This window comes from Dermacentor andersoni, chromosome 6 (assembly GCF_023375885.2).
Source record: "Dermacentor andersoni chromosome 6, qqDerAnde1_hic_scaffold, whole genome shotgun sequence".
NCBI classification, from domain to species: Eukaryota; Metazoa; Arthropoda; class Arachnida; order Ixodida; family Ixodidae; genus Dermacentor; species Dermacentor andersoni.
Window position 1 is genome coordinate 168,057,615 of NC_092819.1, and position 20,398 is coordinate 168,078,012.

General features: G+C 49.0%; 1 protein-coding gene across 9 annotated transcripts in view; it reads right to left on the reverse strand.

Moving 5' to 3' along the window:
- The window catches only part of Tmem43 (Transmembrane protein 43), a 138,989-nt gene that overhangs the window by 59,147 nt on the left and 59,444 nt on the right, over window positions 1–20,398 (reverse strand). The gene's annotated exons all lie outside the window — the stretch shown is intronic.

Genomic DNA, 20,398 nt, shown 5'->3' on the forward strand with positions numbered 1-20,398 from the left:
GTTAACCGAGGGGCCCGATTTTTATTAATCATATCATAAGAAGCCAACAAACAAAGACACCAAGGACAATGCGAGGGAAATTACTTGTACTGACTAATTGACATAAAGAAATTATAAATTAATGCAACTGAAAGTGGATGAAAAAACAACCTGTTGCAGATGGGGAACGATCCCACGTCTTCGTATTATGCGTGCGATGCTCTACCAATTGAGCTACTGCGGCGCCTTCTTCCCATCCACTTTCTGGGGTATTTATGTGTTACTACTAGAACTAACCCTGGGAGTGTTAGCCAGCGCCACCACTCACAAACATTGGCGGTGGATGTGAAACATCCTTTCTGCCTCCAGCGTCACGAGAACGTGATCTTTTTGTGTGAAGGCAACTGGTCAATAAACCCACACATGCTACCTGAAGGCATCAATGTTGCCAGATTCGAGACCCTCGTTATGCAATGAATGAGAAGAAAGGGGTTAACAGAGAGGCCCGGTTTTTATTAATCAAATCATCAGAAGCCAACAAACAAACACCAAGAACAACACAGGGGAAATTACTTGTAAAGCATCGCACGCGTAATGCGAAAACGTGGGATCGTTCCCCGCCTGCGGCAGGTTGGTTTTTCATCCACTATAATAAATTATGGAGTTTTACGAGCCAAAACCACTTTCTGATTATGAGGCACGTCGTAGTGGAGGACTCCGGAAATTTCGAACGCCTGGGGTTCTTTAACGTGCACCTAAATCTAAGTACACGGGTGTTTTCGCATTTCGCCCCCATCGAAATGCGGCCGCCGTGGCTGTTTAATCCACTATCAATTCCATTAATTTATAATTTCTGTATGTCAGTTAGTCAGCACAAGTAATTTTCCCTGTGTTGTCCTTGTTGTCTTTGTTTGTTGGCTTCTTATGATATGATTAATAAAAATCGGGCCCCTCGGTCAGCCCCCTTTCTTCTGATTAATTACATAACGAGGGTCTCAAATCTGGCAACATTGATGCCTTCAGGTAGCCCGTATGGGTTTATTGACCAGTTGCCTTCGCCCAAAAAGATCATGTACTCGTGACGCCTGTGGCAAAAAGGATGTTCCACATCCGCCGCCAAGGTTTGTGAGTGGTGGCACTGGCTAACAATCCCAGGGTTAGTTGTAGTAGTAACACATAAATACCCCAGAAAGTGTTTGGAAGGATGGTGCCGCGGTAGCTCAATTGATAGAACATCGCACACCTGCGGCAGGTTGTTTGTTCATCCACTTTCAGTTCCCTTAATTTATAATTTCTTTATGTCAGTTAGTCAGTACAAGTAATTTCCCCAGTGTTGTCCTTGGTGTCTTTGTTTGTTGGCTTCTTATCATCATGACAGAAAGCACACATGAACACAATGAGCGATACTGAAACTTGTTTAAATGGGGGAGTCAAGTGAGCAACACAAGCACAAAGAACAAGCAAGCGTTTGCCAAATAACAATACAGTAAAAACTTGTTAATATTGCTACGGGATAGTATTTCCAATGACGAAGAGCCAAGCAGAAAGAAGACAACGACGACGATTGGAAGCTAGCGCAGGCTGTTGCCTCTTGGCCAACTACGGCGTATTGCCTTGTAAATATACTTGTAAATAGCTTTTCGTCGGTGTCTTCCTACGTAACATATCTGGTGGAGGTGGACGTTCCCTGTACCTCGTCACGGAGCTTCGCAGTGGATGGTACGTCGAGCCTTCCATCATGGCTCCCGGCGATGACAACTCGACCCCGCCGGCTCCGACACCTGCTGCCACTTCGACGACCTACATCACTCTCCCCACTCCCCGTGATCCTGGCGTATTCTCGGCAAAAGATGGGGAAGACGTCGAGGACTGGATCAGCCTGTACGAACACATCAGCCGCAATAACCGGTGGGACCCTACTATCATGCTCGCCAACGTAGTCTTTTACCTCGGTGGCACACCTCGAGTTTGGTATCGGATGCATGAAGATGAGCTCACCAGTTGGGATTCGCTTAAGCAGAAGCTCCGAGACTTGTTTGGCAACCCCTACGGTCACCAACTTGCCGCGCAGAAGGCGCTCTTTCCGGTAGTGTGCACACGTCAACGGAGCCCTACATCACGTACATTCAGGACGTCTTGGCTCTGTGCCACAAAGTTGACGCACACATGACTGAGTCCGACAAGGTTTCCCACATCCTCAAAGGCATTGCCGATGACGCCTTCAACTTGCTCGTATTTAACAACATGGCGACGGTGGATGCAGTTATAAAAGAGTGCCGCCGCCTGGAACTCTCTAAAAGCCGACATATCGACCAACAGTTTGCCCGTCTGCCCAACACCCCAGTGACATCTTCCTGTGCCGACGCTCCTTGTCCCAACAACACTGGCGATGTTACCAGGATTGTCCGGCGTGAGATTGAGGTCGCCTATCCGGCTGCCTTCGACTCCAGTCCCACCAACACATCTGCAGTCACGGTCTCACTGATCCAGGCAGTTGTCTGCCAAGAGTTCGAAAACATGGGTCTTCACACCATCTGCTCGGCCCATCGCCCTGATACCCACCCGGCTTCTTCGATTCCGCCCCGTCCCGCACCTTCTTACCCACCACGTTTCCGCAACCCCTCTGAATGGCGCACTGCAGACGACAAGCCAATTTGTTTTCACTGCCATCGAATTGGGCACATTTCTCGGCACTGTCGCAGTCGCTGGAGTTCCCTGAACCAGTCTACATATACTGCCTACTCTCGCCCCCCAGGTGGCCTTTCTCGTCCCTATGCTGCTCGCTCAGATAATGCTGCCACCGATTCTCCTGCGCTGAACCGCCCCTATTCTCGTTCGCCTTCGCCCCAACGACTATTCACCGACTCCCTTCGGACGCCGCTCCCAGCCGGAAAACTAGACGATGCAGCGCCTCGAGGTGATGCTGCATTGCTCCCTACGCCGCCAAATCCTCTCCTGACGTTGCCCACTTATCTGAACCTTCTTGACGTGCAAGTCGACGGTGTTCCTGTATCTGCTCTCATAGACACTGGGGCGCATTTGTCGGTAATGAGCGCCGACCTTCGTAACCGGCTGAGGAAAATAATCACGCCCGCCACGACGCCTGTTGTCCGTGTCACCGATTGAGGAGCAGCCCCCGTAATTGGTATGTGTGCCGCCCGCGTCTCCTTCGCCGATCGCTCCACTACCGTGCTATTCACAGTCGTCGCTCACTGTCCCCACGACATCATCCTCGGCTTAGACTTCCTCTCCGCACATTCTGCTCTCATCGATTGCTCCGCCAGTACTCTCCGCCTCGACCTGCCTGTTCTGGATCCCGCTGAACAACACCCTACTCGCCTCAGTTCCGTCGACTTCGTTCGCTTGCCACCTTCAGCACTGACTTACGTTGACTTCATGTCATCCCCACCAGTCCCCGACGGTCACTACATCGCGGCTCCTATGCAAGACGTCCTCCTTACACATGGGATCACAGTACCTCATACAGTTTTATCTATTACGCCGAATTGCGTCTGCCTGCCAGTGGTAAATTTTGGCTTGACGACACAAGTGCTGCCACGCGGGATGTCTCTGGCCCAACTTTGCTCATTCAAGGATCACTCTGTAGCATCGATTTCAGTAGACGACAATTCAGCCGATCCTCCTCTACCATCGCAGTCGGCAACTTGTACCATCGCCAACTTACAGAAAATGATTGCACCCGACATGCCGTCCGAGCACGCTCGTGCGCTCTACCGCGTTCTCATTTTCTACCAACATATTTTTTACATTAACGATCGTCCTTTGGCCCAAACAACAGCTGTTAAACATCGCATTAATACCGGCGATGCCCCTCCTATTCATCGCCGCCCGTATCGAGTATCACCGGCTGAGCATCAAGTTATTCACGCAGAAGTTCGCAAAATGCTTGCCAAGAACATTATTGAACCGTCATATAGTCCATGGGCGTCACCTGTTGTGCTGGTAAAAAAGAACGATGGCTCATGGCAGTTTTGCATGGATTATCGGCACCTTAACAGGGTTACCAAAAAGGACGTGTATCCCCTACCTCGGCTTGATGACGTCTTTGACTGCCTCCACGGTGCTCGCTATTTCTCCTCTATTGACCTTTGCTTCGGCTATTGGCAGATTGCCGTGGATGATCTCGACCGCAAGAAGACTGCCTTTGTAACACACGACGGTCTTTATCAATTCAAACTGATGCCGTTCGGCCTATGTAACGCTCCTGCCACTTTTGAACGCATGATGGACTCGCTTCTTCACGGTTTCAAATGGTCCACGTGCCTGTGCTACTTGGACGACGTTATAGTATTCTCCCCAAGATTCGCTACGCACCTCGAGCGCCTCTGAGCAGTCCTGGACGTTTTTCGGCGAGCCGGTCTGCAATCAACGCATCGAAGTGCCAATTCGGCCGTCGCCAGATTACCGTCCTTGGACATCTCGTTGACGCGAATGGAGTGCAACCAGACCCAGGCAAGACCCTTGCTGTTACGCACTTCCCTGTTCCAAAGTATGTCAAGGATGTGCGCAGCTTCATCGGCCTTTGCTCGTACTTCCGCCGTATCGTGAAAAATTTCGCGGCCATAGCACGAGCACTAACCGAGCTTTTGAAAAAAAGACGCCCCTTTCCAGTGGGGTGATAACGAGGCCTCTGCATTCTCGCTTTTAATCGACCTTCTCACAACGCCTCCCGTTCTGGCCCATTTCGATCCTTCTGCGCCTACCAAAGTCCGTACTGATGCCAGCGGTCACGGAATTGGCGTAGTACTGGCACAACGCCAGCGTGGTCATGACCGTGTTATCGCTTACGCCAGCAGGCTCCTCTTGCCCGCGGAGCGCAACTATTCCATCACTGAGCGTGAGTGTCTGGCCCTAGTTTGGGCGGTTGCGAAGTTCCACCCATACTTATATGGCCGACCCTTTTCCGTTGTCACAGACCATCACGCGCTTTGCTGGTTATGCTCATTGAAAGACCCTACAGGAAGACTACAGGGCCTTACGCCTCCAAGAATATTCGTTCTCTGTCACCTACAAATCTGACCGACTACACAAGGACGCTGACTGCCTGTCTCGCTACACGGTAGACGAGCCTGACGACGCCGACAGTAGTACCGCCGACAGCATTTTCTCTGTGTCTGCCTTCGCTAACATCGCCGATGAGCAGTACCAAGACCTATCGCTGCGAGTACTCATCGAGCGTCTGCACTCTACACCTACCGACGCATCCGTTCGCCGATATGTCCTCCAGGGCGGCATTCTGTACCGAAGGAACTACCTCCCTGATGGCCCTGATCTTCTTCTTGTCGTGCCAAAACATCTACGACAGACTGTGCTCTTTGAGATGCATGACGCACCCACTGCAGGACATCTTGAGGTAACCTGCACGTACGACGGCGTCCGCCGCCGCTTCTATTGGCCTGGTCTCGCTCGCTCCGTCCGACGCTATGTTGCTGCCTGTGATCCCTGCCAGCGTCGGAAAACACCTCAGGTGCTACCTTCCGGTCATCTCCAGCCAATCACCGTCCCTGTGGAACCGTTCTTTCGTGTTGGATTAGACCTCCTCGGTCCCTTTCCCACGTCACCCTCAGAACAAATGGGTAGCCGTCGCAACTGATTACGCCACCTGATACGCTATCACGTATACCACCTGATACGCCACCTGATACGCTCCCTTTCCCATTTCTTTTGTTCTCGTCTTGTCTGGCAGTCATAATGTACTGCTCATGGGACCAACTAGCCCGGTGTATTGTATGTGTGTGTGTCCTTTCTTTGCATCCCCTTCGGTGTGCAAAAGTAAAGTTGGAAGAAAGAGGGACAGATGCAAGGCATGATGCAAGTGTGGTTCGCCCCCCATTTTTCCATATCGCCCACACACTTGAATGCCCCCAAGAAGACAACCTTCAGCTGTGCTCATCATCATGCCTCCTTTTTCATCGCTGTCCACCCAATCTGCTGCACAATGGGGCCTGCTAAGGAACATCCTGTGGTGGACAAGACATGCGATCCACAGCAGCTAATCTGACTGAAAATAACACGAGCAAAGCATGCTCCCTGGGCATTGTGCAATCCAATCATGAAATGCAATAATCGTGTCAAGGTGCTCAAGGTACTGTGACACTCATTTGTCGGACTCCTTTTCATTACCAGACTGAGTGTTTACATGAGAATAAAACATTTTTTGAATTATGCGCACATATTGTCACTTCTTTAAATGTTTGTGAACACACACGCGCACACATACGAATGCATACATACGTGCACACATGCATAAAAGAAGTATTGGACATTTAGCAACATGACAATCACATTGCTGCCTCCAGCGTGTGCCAAGGCTGCAGACAAATAAGGACCACCCTACTGTGTGGTGATGGAGGAAAGAGCGTTGATAGTTTTGACACTGGCTGGTGGCAGAGAAAGGCAGATTTCAGCCATTTGAGAGTGACAATGTCAGTCTTGCCGCTGACATCTATGATGGAAACAATGTTGCGGTGGCCAAGGATGGGGAACGCCCCGAGGTAATGAGAATATAGGGTGGAATAGCCAGGTCCATAGCACCCAAAAAAGTATGTTGCCTGAGCAAGGTGAGTGGTGGTGCCCACTCTGAGACAGACTGGGACTGGCAGGGGACAGCTCCAAGTTGCAGATGACATCTCAAATAGCTTGATGTGGCGACAGGAGACGGTGTCATCATTATGAAAACTTTTGGTGCAAATGGAGAGGGTGCCATAGGCCAACTCTACATTGCAGCAGCCGAAATCCAAACAGTATATGCCTAGGAGAGTTACTGGGAGGCACACCACCAACTGGGACGGTGTTCCATACATGACGAGTGCAGATTCAGGTTCCATGAGCCTACTTGCATGCTACACTGCAGTGTGTAATATTGAGTTGCCCTAAGCATGTGAAAGAGTTCTCCAAAGAGAGGAGACTTGAACTGCCACCCATGATGAGCGTTGCGAGGCAGGACGGATGCTGCAGTTGGTGCCAGTGTGAAGCAGAGGGGTGGCTTGCAGCCACCTGGTGGACTGATCTTGGCATGTGAGCATGTACCAGAAGCTCTGCTGCAAGGGCCCATGATTGCAAGATGAACCATGGGTTGCATGTGCAGGGAGAGACAGCTTGGTGCACTGGCATGCTGTGAAGGCACCGACTGAATCGGAACTGTTGCCCTTTGTCCACAGTTACAAAAAATTTAAATGAAAGAAACACCAGAAGCTGATGGGGAACATGAAAAGCTTGCTAGTGGAGAATTAGTCCAAGTTATTAGATGTGTGTATGCGTTCAGGTGTTACACATCAACCAGAGCCCATTCCTACTTCCCGGACAGCTTGCCAAGGACATTGTACGTTACTTTATAGCACTGGCACCTCAACTACTGCAGAGAATCCTGGATTGCCAGAAACACAACATACTTTCCTCCACTGCATCAACTACAGAATCGAGCACTGTGTTTAACATCCTTCCACTTGAGTTGCCCTATTGATGTATTCCAAGATATCCACATACTATTATTTTAACCTTTGCACAAATTTAAATATTAGTAAACACTGCAATAATCTCCATTTTCTTTTAAGTCTATTTATAGTCTACCGGCTTGCCACACAAGACATGCTTCAAATGGTAACTTTATTTATTTATTTATTTATTTATTTATTTATTTATTTTGTAGTGAGAAATATGGGTGCCAGAAGAAGATGAAAAGGAGAAAGATGGTTGTTGTTGGTGGTTCTTGCGCTCGCCCCATTTGGCCGTTGTCTCTGTCTGTGCATTCATATAAAACGCCGAGAGCACCTAATCTTAAACGGGTACTATCAATTGGTGGAGCGTGCTGGTTCTCTTTTTCATCCTGGAACTCCGTACCCAGACTCTACCCCCTGTCTTGGCCATGCCTGGCGACGTGCCACCGCAAGGTGCTGCCTCACCACCGGTGGTCACCTGCTCTGGAGTATTAAGACAGTTAGACCCTGTCGTTTTCAACGGCAGCGACGAGCACGATGTCGAGGACTGGCTCACTTCGTATGAGCAGATGAGTGCCCACAATAAATGGGATGACAGCGACAAACTCAGCAACGTCACCTTTTACCTGGCGGGCGTTGCACAGCTGTGGATCCACATCCACGAAGCTGATATTGCCAACTGGTCGTCCGTTAAAACGACCTTCGCGGAAGTTTTCAGCCAACCTGCTGTTCGCAAGCTGAGCGCAGAACAGCACTTATGCGGTCACGCCCAGCAATCCGTCGAGAACTTTACGTCCTACATGAAGATATTGTCGACCTCTGCCGTCGCATCAACCCTGCTATGCCCAAAGCTGATAAAATCAGACACATCATGAAGGGGATCGAGGACAACTCCTACCAAATGCTCATTGCCGAAAATCCCCAAACTGTCACGGACGTCATTCAGTACTGCCAGAGTTACGACGGGTTGCGGAAACAGACCATTTCTACACGCCTCCCGAGCTCTGACATAGCCATCATGTCAGCATTAAGTGTCGGCGCCGCTTCTATTGACACCACAATGTTAATGGAGCAAATCAAGCAGTTTGCCCAAGAAGAAGTGGCACGACAATTGTCCCTTGTTCCCCACGTCCCGGACTCCACGCAGGTGCTTGGTTCCGCACTACGACAAGCCATAGAGGAGCAAATTTCTGAGGTGCTACGAACTTCCTACCAGCATCTGCCTGTTTCCATTCCTCTGAACTATGCTGAAGTTGCGCGCAGGCAGACACCAGCAATGCCGCTCGGCGCGGATCCTGGTCTACCTGCAAATGACTTCTACGCTGCGCGTGCACCTGTCCGGCTGAATCCATGACCTTTTTGCCAACCCGCACCACCATCCACTAATCCTTGGCGCACCCCGAACAACAGGCCTACCTGCTACTTCTGTGGCCTACTTGGCCATGTCGCACATTTCTGTCATTGTCGTGAATTCCATCTTAGTGTGGGCACAGAACATCAAGGCTACTTAGGTCCTGAGCCACCGCACTTGATCTCCTCCCACACCACGATGGACGCCTGCTCACCGAATCGACATGGCTACGGCACAAGTCGGTCACCGCCGCACTCCGATACGGCCGACACGACACAGGTTAAAATGGAAACCTCGCTTGTGTACGGTTGGCTACTGGCACGGCTAGTAGCGGCTGCGATACTGAATTTTCTAGATGGCGCTAGCTATGCACCATATTTAGCAGTTTCAATGAAAAACTGGCACGTTTTCTAAAATCCTCGAATCTAAGGCGACCCTAGAGTTTGGAATATGATTATTTGAAAAACACTATCGGCCTAGATTCGAATAAATATGGTAAGTAGTTTATTCTCAGCCAGTTCTTTCTGAGCCATCAGCAAGGCAACCGGTGGAAGTCCATCTGCCGCTGCTGTTAAACGAGCTGCCCGAGCAGAGGCCCAGCGTCGTCACTGCCAAAATCCAAAGGTGTGCTACGCCGAACCAGGTATTGGTGCAGGAAGTCTAGCATATACCCATCTATTTCTCCGACCACAAAGCTACCTTCATGACAATAAAGAACTAGGAGTGGAGTGTTTTTTGAAGAAGTGAACAATAAAAAGTTGTAACCGTACATATATGTCTTTCTCGAATTATTTGCCTCAGTATATAGAAAAGTCAAAACAGCTGAAGAGCCACACTCAAGTTTCGCATTAGGAAGTAACGTAACCGTTGGCAGTATATATATTTTTTCCACAACAAGCATTTACTGACCATTTTGGTACCTGTCCGGTCAATGTCTTATAGACCTTTTCATCGGGCGAGGAGAAAAGGGTGCACGGCGAGCCTTTCCTCCTTTCTGGCTTGTACGATCTGGCGTGGCGCTGCTTGAAAGTATTGCTCTCGTGTACTGCAGAACGATTTCGAGATGTTTTAGATTGTACTTTGTGAAACTTGCGCAATGTCTGTTCATATAAGGTGATCAGTGAAGCCTTTCAGTGCATCGGTAACTACAGTACGCGGAAATATCTCTCGGGGGTGCAGACATGCAATGCGCATTATCAGCTGTGATGTGCGTATGTGTTGTGAATTATTTTGCATATATCGGTTTTAATTCAACGAAAAGAACCGGCGTCTCTGTATCGCCTCTGTAGCTCGGCACTTGAGCTTGGCGTAGGGGCTAAAACATAAGAGTACATGCTCGTGTACAGCCAACCTGAAGCAACCGCGAAACATCCAAGCGGCATGCGCCATCAAATACCGTATTTACTTGCATAATGATCGCACCCCTGAATGTTGTCGTCAAAATTCGTTTTTTTTTCTTTCCCATGAAATGATCGCATCCCGAACTTGCCACAGCGATATGTCGTGCGCCAAGTCTAGCTAATGACGATCGCGCTTACCATCTGTCGAATGCTACGCAAACAACTCCTCAAGACCTACCAAGCGGTCTGCACGCACCCAACATTTTTAAGCAGATGCCCTATTTCATTCCTTTCATCGCTTTCCGCACTTCCATGAAAAAAAAAAAGCTACAAACAAACTTGCCATGGCTTTATTATTTGTAGGCTTTATAATGGTTGTGGTCAACAACAACAACAAAAAAGGCGCCTTTCAGTTCTTCTCATCTGCACTCGTGGGCACGCAACAAATAACGAGCGGCAACGATAGTAGCCACATTTACACTGATACGTTAGAAGTGCGCCTTATTCATATGCTGACACTTGTAACACAGTTGAGATATTCGCCCACCCTTTGCGGAAACGTGCTGTATTAGGATAGTAGTGAATACAAATGCCGTAGTTTCCGCAGCATGCCTGCCATGTGTTTCTATGTCACTGGCAGCTAAGTGTGCCCATCTCCGTTTTTGTCCCCTCAAAGTGGACATGGCTATGTTATTGCTGCAAACTTGCTGATATTAACGATATTATTCATTACTGATACGGAAGAAAATGTTTCAATGCACGTAATGTACTCATGAGAAGAAAAAAAAATCTCGTTAGATGTGTTCGGCTTGCACCGCGGGCTGCCATTTTTGTTTTGGTGTCCCGCACTGTTACAGTGGCAGCCGCCTGTTTGTTGACTTATTTCGCAGTAAACGTGGGATGAAAAAATTTTTTTTACGGGAAATTTAACCCGCGTAATGATCGCATCCCTGAATTTGCATCAATTTTTTTCGACAAGAAAGTGCGATCATTATGCGAGTAAATGCGGTATTTGTAATACACCAGCATTGTTCTCACTCATTTCAAGTCTAGCAGGCTTGAAATCACTATATGTCTATGCTAGCCTCCTGCATGAGGCCGATGGTGCTGCTCAACACAACGATCACTGCGGTTGGTGAACCAGCATGACACATATATAAGCTATGTGCTTCGGCATTGCATTTTTGTCCTGTAAAGCCATAATATCCAAGATGGATTGTATATAAAGAATGCGATGGCTATTTTTGAGGACAAAATTTTCGTAATACATGTGAGTGCATCGTAGAGAACAGAACGAACACGACCGAAAAAAAAAAAAAATCGGTTATTATCCTCTTTCTCCGAAAGCATTAATGGGCTAACGCCGCAATATGACCTTGCATAGTCACGCCACACAACGTTTACAGATGTATAAACATTGAGGCCGTATTCTTGCCACATGCACTATATATAACAAAGATATCTGTAATCCAGCTCCTACCACTAATTAGGATGCTCGCGCAGTTCGTAAACGGTCGCTATGCTGGACAAGCTTAATTCACACTGTAAGGTATGCTGTTATTACTAACCAAAAGTATTTTATTCATGGGTGGAAACCTCATCCACCGAACCAAGTAGTCACGCAATGTAATCTGCAGCTAACAGTTTTAACGCTTGTCAAAGAATAACAGCACAGCTCCTATCATAGCAGAATGATACCCACGCTGCTATGATCGTCGCGTATGTTTCATTGCTCCTGAACGCAGCTTAGAACTAGAAGATAATATAGCAGAAAGGTCACATTACTGAATGGAACTTTCAGAAATACACAGTTGGTCTCTGAGGCTTATTGCAGGCTAAAACATGCGCGCACACACATCGTGCTGCGAGCTCCGTTAACCTCAATGCCAGCAGAAAGTCTGGCCATACCGACTTAAACCACTTCAGTAGGTTTCCCAGAACCGTTTTCCATGTAGGAGACGCCACGTCATGCTAAATAGACCGCACGAGCGCGAAAACAAATGCCGAGCATATACCTGCCATGCAAGACGGAGTGCTTGCATGCCGACTGCCCATAGATGGCGCCACTGCATAGCAATATGGTGGCACCCATGAAAAAACGGTGTATAGCGTGTGACGTTCACGTCTCCTGTGCCCGTCTCCCAGCCTCCCCTTTCCCGTGGAACTGGTGGACCCGGCCGCTCTTCCACTGAGTGCATGAGGCAGCACCGACTGCGGCTTTGTTGTTGCTTGTCGATGCCTCTATGCACATCAACGATATCAGTGTTTCTATCGGTTCATTTGTGTAAGTTCCCGCCACCAGAAAGGAGATGGACAACGGCAAACAAGGTGGCTATGCTGAAAGCCCCCGAGTCCGGTGTGAAGAAGAAAAAGTGGCCAGAGAATTGGCATGGCGTTGAGCACGCTGTCGACGATTTTGAGCAGCAAAGAAGCTGTCACCAGTGCTATCGCACGTGGCGTAAAAGGCAACAGAAATAAGCTGTGATCCCCTGCTTTTGAAGCTGCAGCGAAGGCAGTCTTCAAGTGGTTTTTGGACGCACGAGCAAGCGCCACTCCTGTGAGTGGGGCACTGCTGCAGCGCAAAGCGAGGGACTTCGCGTCCATCATGGGGCACCACGATTTTGTGGCGAGTGTCGGCTGGCCGCAGCATTTCAAGGAGCGGCACAATATCGTCGGCAGGGCTGTCAGCAGGGAAGCGCAGTCTGTCGCCCGCAAAGCTGCAGTGGGGTGGGTGGAGACAAATGTTGGACAGCTGCTAGAAAAATACAGTGCCAAGGATTTGTTCAACGTGGATGAGACAGCCCTGTTCTACCGGATGCTGCCACAAAAAACCTTTGCCCTCAAAGGTGAACATTGACAGGGCGGTAAGCAGAGCAAGGTCCACATAACCGTGTTGCTTTGTGCCAACACTGATGGGTCGGAAAAGGTTCGGGCCCTCATGGTTGGCAACAGTGCGTCACCACGATACTTCAAAGGCAAACGAAAGGTGGAAAGAGAAAAGATTGATTCTCTAATGAGAAAATGCATAAAAGGAGCGCTGGGACTGCCCATGTGCACATCCACAGAGAGACTGATGGCTCTAGGAGTGCACAACACATGGGCAGAACTGGCGGAAGCGGTGCGAACCTCTCAAATTGAGAGACTTAGCACCACGAGGACAGGAAGAGCCATATTGGCCAAAGTTGGAATAAATCCGGACAGAGGCCCCACCCAAAAGGTGGAAGCAGAAAGGGAAGTGAGAAAAAATCTGATTATCCCCCCCCCCCCCCCCCCTGCCAAAAAAACGTGCACCCGGAACATAGCAAAAGACAGGAGGCATAAACGAGCCGAATCATTAAAAATTAGATTCGGTAAAATTTCGGAACATGAGGTGGCCTATGTAGACGCGGCGGGAGGTAGCGGCAGTTTTACGGTGGCAACGGCCGTCAGCAGCCGGGGTATTCCCGTGACCGCTGTCACTCTGCGCGGGCGCAGCATAGAAGTTGCTGAGGAAATTGCGATCGCATTAGCTTGCGCTGGAACGGACATGACATTTGTGATCAGTGACAGCAAAACTGCCGTACAATATTTTAGCAAGGGAAGGATGTTGCCCTTAGTGGCCAGAATCCTAGGCTAGAGAAAGTTAAATAGAAAAATTCAAACAATTTCGACTCCGGTGCACGAAGCCATCCCCGGCAATGAGGCGGCCCACGAGCTGGCTCGAGATCTCTACCGCCGAGCCGCTGCGGGGCCCCTTGATGACCGAGGGAGCAGAGAGCACATGCTAAAATATGGGGAGATCCCGCAGCATTATAGATTGGCTCGTAGACTGGTATCCCCGCCAGACCCGAAATTAAACAACAGACAAGCAGTCGCCTGGAGGCGACTACAAACTTATATGTATCCGCAACTAGTTATGGCGAACCACATGTTCCCTGAGGCCAGGAGCGATAGGCGTAATCTTTGTGGGGCCACATAATATGGGAATGTCCGTACTCTCCTGGGGGAACGCACAAAATAGGTAGTAGAGACACCTGGGAGACCCTGCTACGCAGCTCGGACTCTGAGCTCCAGCTCCGGCTCGTCCAACTGGCTGAAGAGGCTGCTGGGACCCAAGACCTCCTAGCTTGCATCTGAGGCGGCGGCACTCACCCCCTGACCTGCGTGTCGGGGGTGAGTAGATCACCTTATCCGTTGGAAAATAAAGTTTATTCTATCTGTCCAAGTGAGTTATGTGCCCAACCATAAGGCCTGGATGACAAGAGAAATTTTCGCACGATGGCTGCGGGAGTGGGACAGGCGGCTGGGCAAGCTGAACCGGAAGATATGCCTCGTACTGGACAACTGTGCGGCCCACCACACTGCGGCTGTGCTCTAAAACATCAAGCTATGCTTCTTGCCACCAAACTGCACTTCAGTTGTGCAACCGCTCGACCAAGGAGTTATCATGAACTTTAAGTCAGGCTACCGCAAGCGTGTGATCGACCGTATTCTGCTCAATGTGAGCATGAAGCATGAGTCCACGATCGACTTGTACATGGCAATCGAGATGCTACAGGCTGCTTGGATGGCTGTACCGACAAGCACAATCGCCAATTGTTTCCGGCATGCCTCATTTGGCGTCAGCAGTGGCGGTAACAGCGAAGATCTTGGTGCTACCGCCAATGAGGGTACCGTGGGCGACCAAGCCCTAGCGTCGTGGGACGCTCTCCTTGACACCAGAGCGTTGTGCGTGACTGCGACAGCTTCTGCACGTACGTCAGTGCCGATGCTGACGTGGTGACAATGGAAGAGCTAACGGAGGCGGAAATGGCGCACGTGGTGACGGGGGTGCCTAATGACAGTGATGAATCTGTCAACGACAGCCCGGAGCCTAATATTGGCGAACCCAACGTACCGACGCTCGCACAAGCACTGGATGCGGCAGACCTGCTGTGCCGCTTCTTTGGTGCCCACAATGATGGCTGGGACAGACTCGAAATAGCGGCTGCAGCTGAAAAGCCATCATTCGCCTGAAGAAGACATGGCAAAAATATATCAAGGACTTTTTTTCTGCAAAGGGAGCCGCCAGCTGGTGTGCTGTTGAACGATCAGTGATGAGACGTTTGGCGTGAATATGCTGTCTTTTTTTCGCTTGTATTTTCCGTGCGATGACCATTTTCTTTTTCACGTGGCGGGCTGCTGTGAGATTTGGTGACGAGTACATCCTCTCTTGCTTGCTAATTGTGGATAGAAATGGACAGTGGCTATAACGAACTAATGGTTATAATGAAATAATTATGACCCCCCTCCAACTTTGTTATAACAAGGTTTTACTGTATCCGAAACGACGCAAAAGCTAAGAAATCAGCCAGAAAACGTGATACATGGGTGGCACACCTTTATTGTTGTATGTCTATCTGCTTGGAAAAGAATTCCTCAATGCAAGACTGATGCTTTCGGTAATTTGCTGCACTAAAAGTCATGTTTTCAAGCCGGTCAACCAGGTGCAACCTCTCAGCCTTGCCGCCGTTATATTCAACGAAGCTGCATACAACACTCAGAGCATTACCCCCTTCAGCCAAAGGGGGCGCGCAAGCGGGCTCGTCATTCAACGATCACGGCCGAGTCGGTTGTTCTTGCAGTGATCGCTCTGCCAAGGTCAATGTAGCATGTAGGAACTGTGCTCTCGATATGCGAGTAATCGGAGAAGCCGACTGGTGTGCACTCACCATCCTCGGTGTGCAAGGCCTCATATCAAGCTTAAAAAGTCTCCCCTTCCTCATCAAAAATGCAGGTGACAGAACAGTCAGCGGAGGTGGTGGTAGCAACTTCCTTCACAAATCTGGCGTGCTCAAAACACAGTCAAATAACCGTGGCCTCCACTTGCCTCCATGCATGAACAATGAGGCATATTGCACCGAGGAAGTCAGTGGCATGTTCCTTGCTGTTATCGTAGCAAAGGAGCATTCACTTCAATAAATTGTAGCGATATATCTTCCTCGTGTGAAGTGTAACTGCCTTGATCCATCGGTTGCGATAGTGCCGTCGTGCTAGCAGGCAGAAATACCAGCTTAATTGCCTGCACATTCTGAATGTCGCCGTGCGCTGGGCAATTATCAATAACAAACAAAACATTATGCGCCGCGGCCGCAAACTTGCGGTGAAGGTGCCACACATATTCTTGAAAAATTGCCACTGTCATCCAAGCTTTCTTATAGTCCTTGTAAATTAGGTTGTCCTTGGGCGGCAGTCATGCATTTTTAAACGAGGCTTCTCCATCTTGCCAACAACAAGCCAAGGCAGTTTGTGCTCACCACTTTCTAAAACTGGTACAGCACAACATAGAAAGGAAGAAACAAGCCGAGCAAGGGGGAGTGCAGAGTAGGTTGGCACGCATCTCGATTTTCGGCGTGCGTCTCGGTCGTGGCTGTGCATGGCTGTAAACGCGGTTGAGTACCTACGTAGTCGCACACCCTGCTTTAGAGGTAACCTGCTGCATGTGCAAAAAGTGGGCGTGCTGAGACAGTGTGGCACCAGTCTTACCGCATGTTTAGTATTGGAGGTTACGTAATGCCGAGTTTCGTTGACCCAATGGAGCGAGAGGCAGATGAAGCGTTCGCTCCCCGCTGTTGTCCCAGTGCGGGCAATACTATCAGCCGTGGGGGCGGAGTGCATGTGAAAGCATGGCTGGCATTGCATAATTTGTACTGCCGAGATGATATTGTCGATGTATGTGGCATGAAACCGTAACATTCGTCGCAGACTCCCAATTTATCAAAATGAATTGTTGTCTCATTCAAATTTGCTTTTTTTGATTGCCCAATAATTTGGAAAATTCTGTGGCCCCTTTCTATGTTAGAAAAATCGATCAGCGACTGTACTAAGCTGCATAAAAGGTCAAATTTCAATAGAAGGAAATTTCTATATAACAAAGCAAATGGATGATTTCACAGACTTCATTATGTCAAGTTTTAACTGTATAAGAAAATCTGTTATAACCAAGGTTGGCTATTCTACACAAGGTTAACCCTTGCTGCCTGGAAAAGTTGGAAGTAAACAGAAGCCAGGAGAAGACAGGAAAGATAGAAAGTAAGAGAAGGACGAAGATAAGAGAGGAGCATAAGAAAAGGCAACTACCAATTTCCCCCATGTGCGTTAGTCCGGGAAGCCGTCTACATGAAGCCGAAGCCAAAAGGGCGTGTTGCCACCCCGGGGGGCCGTTAAGGTCGAAGCTACCGGTATGGGTTAAAGCCCCAGGACACCCTTTTCCTCGGACACGGCTAAGCCACGTACAGTTAAACGGGGAGGGGCCAAACCCAATATGCTCGGGTGCGTGGTGTCGCAGCAACTGGTATCATTTATGCTCCGCCACCAAGCACCACGTTTCACAATTCAAGATGAACTTCTCTACCACCGAAATTACCACTGCGATGGCTGCAAGTGGCCTCTAGTGGTCCTGCACCAACTTCATAGTGATGTCTGAGCTTCATTTCACGCCAACCCACAGTGTGGCCATAGGGGTGTGTCCAAGACCTAGACATGCTTTTGACTTCGATATTACTGGTGGGGCATATACAATTGATTACATCAACAAATATGTCCCCTCATGCCCCAATTGCCAAGGTCGCAAATTGGCTCCTCATCCAGCCGTTCCGTTGCAGCCACTTCCATGCCCAGTCCGCCCCTTTGACCGTGTCGGGATTGATCGATATGGTCCTCTCCCATGTACGGCTGCTGGCAACCCTTGGGCAATAGTTGCGGTCGATCGCCTGATATGACGTGCGGAAACCACTGCCCTCCCAGTGGCCACAGCACACCGAGTCGCTTCTTTCACCCTCCATTACCTCGTTCTGCGCCATGGCGCTCCTTGCGAACTCTGGAGTGACTGAGGGTGCATGTTTCTTTCTGAAGTAGTGAAGTTTCTCCTTCATCAATGCAACATTGTGCTTCGCGGCACCGCCACAAATGGCCCGACAGAACGGCTCAACCGTACTCTCGGCGACATGCTGTCCATGTATGTCACCGCGAATCATTCTAACTTGGACCTTGTTCTACCCTTCGTAACATATTGTAACGGATACAAGAGGCAGGTGGAAGAAGAAAGAAGAGAAGACGAAGAGAACGAGGAGTTTGAGAGGCCGGACTGCACTACTATCACACTACGATCATCATCCATCTTCTGTAAATAATACGATTTCTTCGCAACTTTTCGTAACAGTTGTGGAGGAAGGTGCGGGGTAATCAACACCCAAAGACGGAGGCTGAACCACAAGTTCTTCGACGGAGCTGTTGCCTTGCTGGACTCCCACCGAATCCACCGGAGTTGAATATGTCCCACGATGCAGACGAACAATGGCCCATTCCAACGGCTGCGCCGACCAGTTCCGTTCTACAACTGAGAGATGTGCGTCCCTTTGCCGGAAGATCGGACGAAGACGTCGAGGAACGGCTCATCCATTATCACTGGGAGAGTGCCGCCAACAAGTGGAACAGCGCTTCTCAGCTTTCGAATGTCGTGTTCTTTCTAATGGATACTGCGTTGGTGTGGTTCGACAATCACGAGGAAACGTTCACAACATGGGGAAGGTTTGTTTCAGAAATCAAAGAGCGATTCGGCGACTCCGCGACGAAAAAGAAAGGAAACGTCTTGCAAAACTAGAACTTTGGGAAGTGGCCCTATCTTTCATTGGATTAAAAACTATCTTAGTAATCGCACAAAATTTGTTGAAATTAACGAGAGGTCCGCGACAACTAACGTTACATCAGGAGTACCCCAAGGAAGTGTCTTAGCCCCAGTGTTATTCTTAATCTTTATTAATGACTTACTAGCATATGCTTCACAGAATATCAAACTTTTTGCAGATGACTGCGTTCTTTTCCAGGAACTGCCTTGATGACCATAGAACTTTAAATAATGCCATAGCAGCAGTCTCCCAGTGGTGCAAGGACTGGCAGATGGATATCAATCTAAAAAAGTCTGTTCTATTATCTATAACCAGAAAAAAACATACATCAGACTTCCAGTACACCCTTAACAACATTCCCCTTGCATCTGTTCATGAGCATAAGTACCTTGGTGTGACACTAAAATCTGACTTCAGGTGGAATTCTCACATTAACAATATCACATCAACCGCAATAAGACAGCTATTCTTCATTAACCAGCACCACCTTAACTAGCACCTAGCACTTAACACCTTAAACTAGCACCATCTGAAACAAAGTTACTCGCATATAAAACACTTATAAGACCAGTTCTAGAGTACGCCAACACCATTTGGTTCTCCGTCCCCTCGGCACCGTTCTTCCTCACCGCTACCGGGAAACTAGCATCCGCGGCCAATGGAGGTGAGGTCGCTGGATGGTCTTTGCAAGAAATACCTCTGCCTGTTGTGATGCTCAAAAACAAAGTGAATGTGTCAATTGACGAAATACCGACCATGGCGTTAGTTGATACTGGGGCGACTGTGTCTGTGATGAGCCTCGCTTTCAAAAACCTATACCTTTCATACTTTTCACCTTTCGAAAACGGTATTACCTTTCGTGGAGTAGGCGGCGAGTGGCTTCATCCCCTTGGTGTTTGTGCTGTGAGTGTTTTGTTGGCTGGGAAAGTGTTTGTGTCGGAATTCCTTGTTCTTTCTTGTTGTTCGCATGATGTTATTCTTGGTATTGATTTTCTTGAACAGTGCGATGCTTCCGTGGACTGTGGTTGCGGCAAAATATAATTGAACAAGTTATTTATATCAGCACATTCCGAACAAAGCTTGCGTGGTGAAGACAGGGACACTAACACACTCAGTGTTCTTGATGAAGTGATTGCACCATTGTGGTGCCTGACGCTCGTTCGTGTTTCTGCAACTACTGTTGACGCTGATTGTGTTGACCTTGTAGTTAGGCCTCTCCACATAAGCTGTGCTAAAATATATATGCTCGTGCCCTGCTCTGTCGTGTGCATGACGAAAGGAGTCACCACATTGTGGGCGCTGAACTGTTCTGCCACGCCGGTTGTCCCTCCTCGCGGCATGAAAATCGCTCTCTTCGATAAAGCCGCATGTAGCTCAATAACGACACTAACTGCGGACATCTTTACAGCTAGCTCTCCTTGTGATAATCACCATTCTGAAGAGCTAATGCTTGGCATGATCAGCAAGGCTCTCTGTACATCAGAACAGCAAGCACTGGTAGAAGTCCTTGCCAGGCATGAGGCTGCATTCGACTTCACGTATGGTGATGCACCCCTTCATTTACCATCGTCCCGCGCTCGTCACAGAATAGATACCGGCTCAGCACACCCCATCCACCAGAAGCCC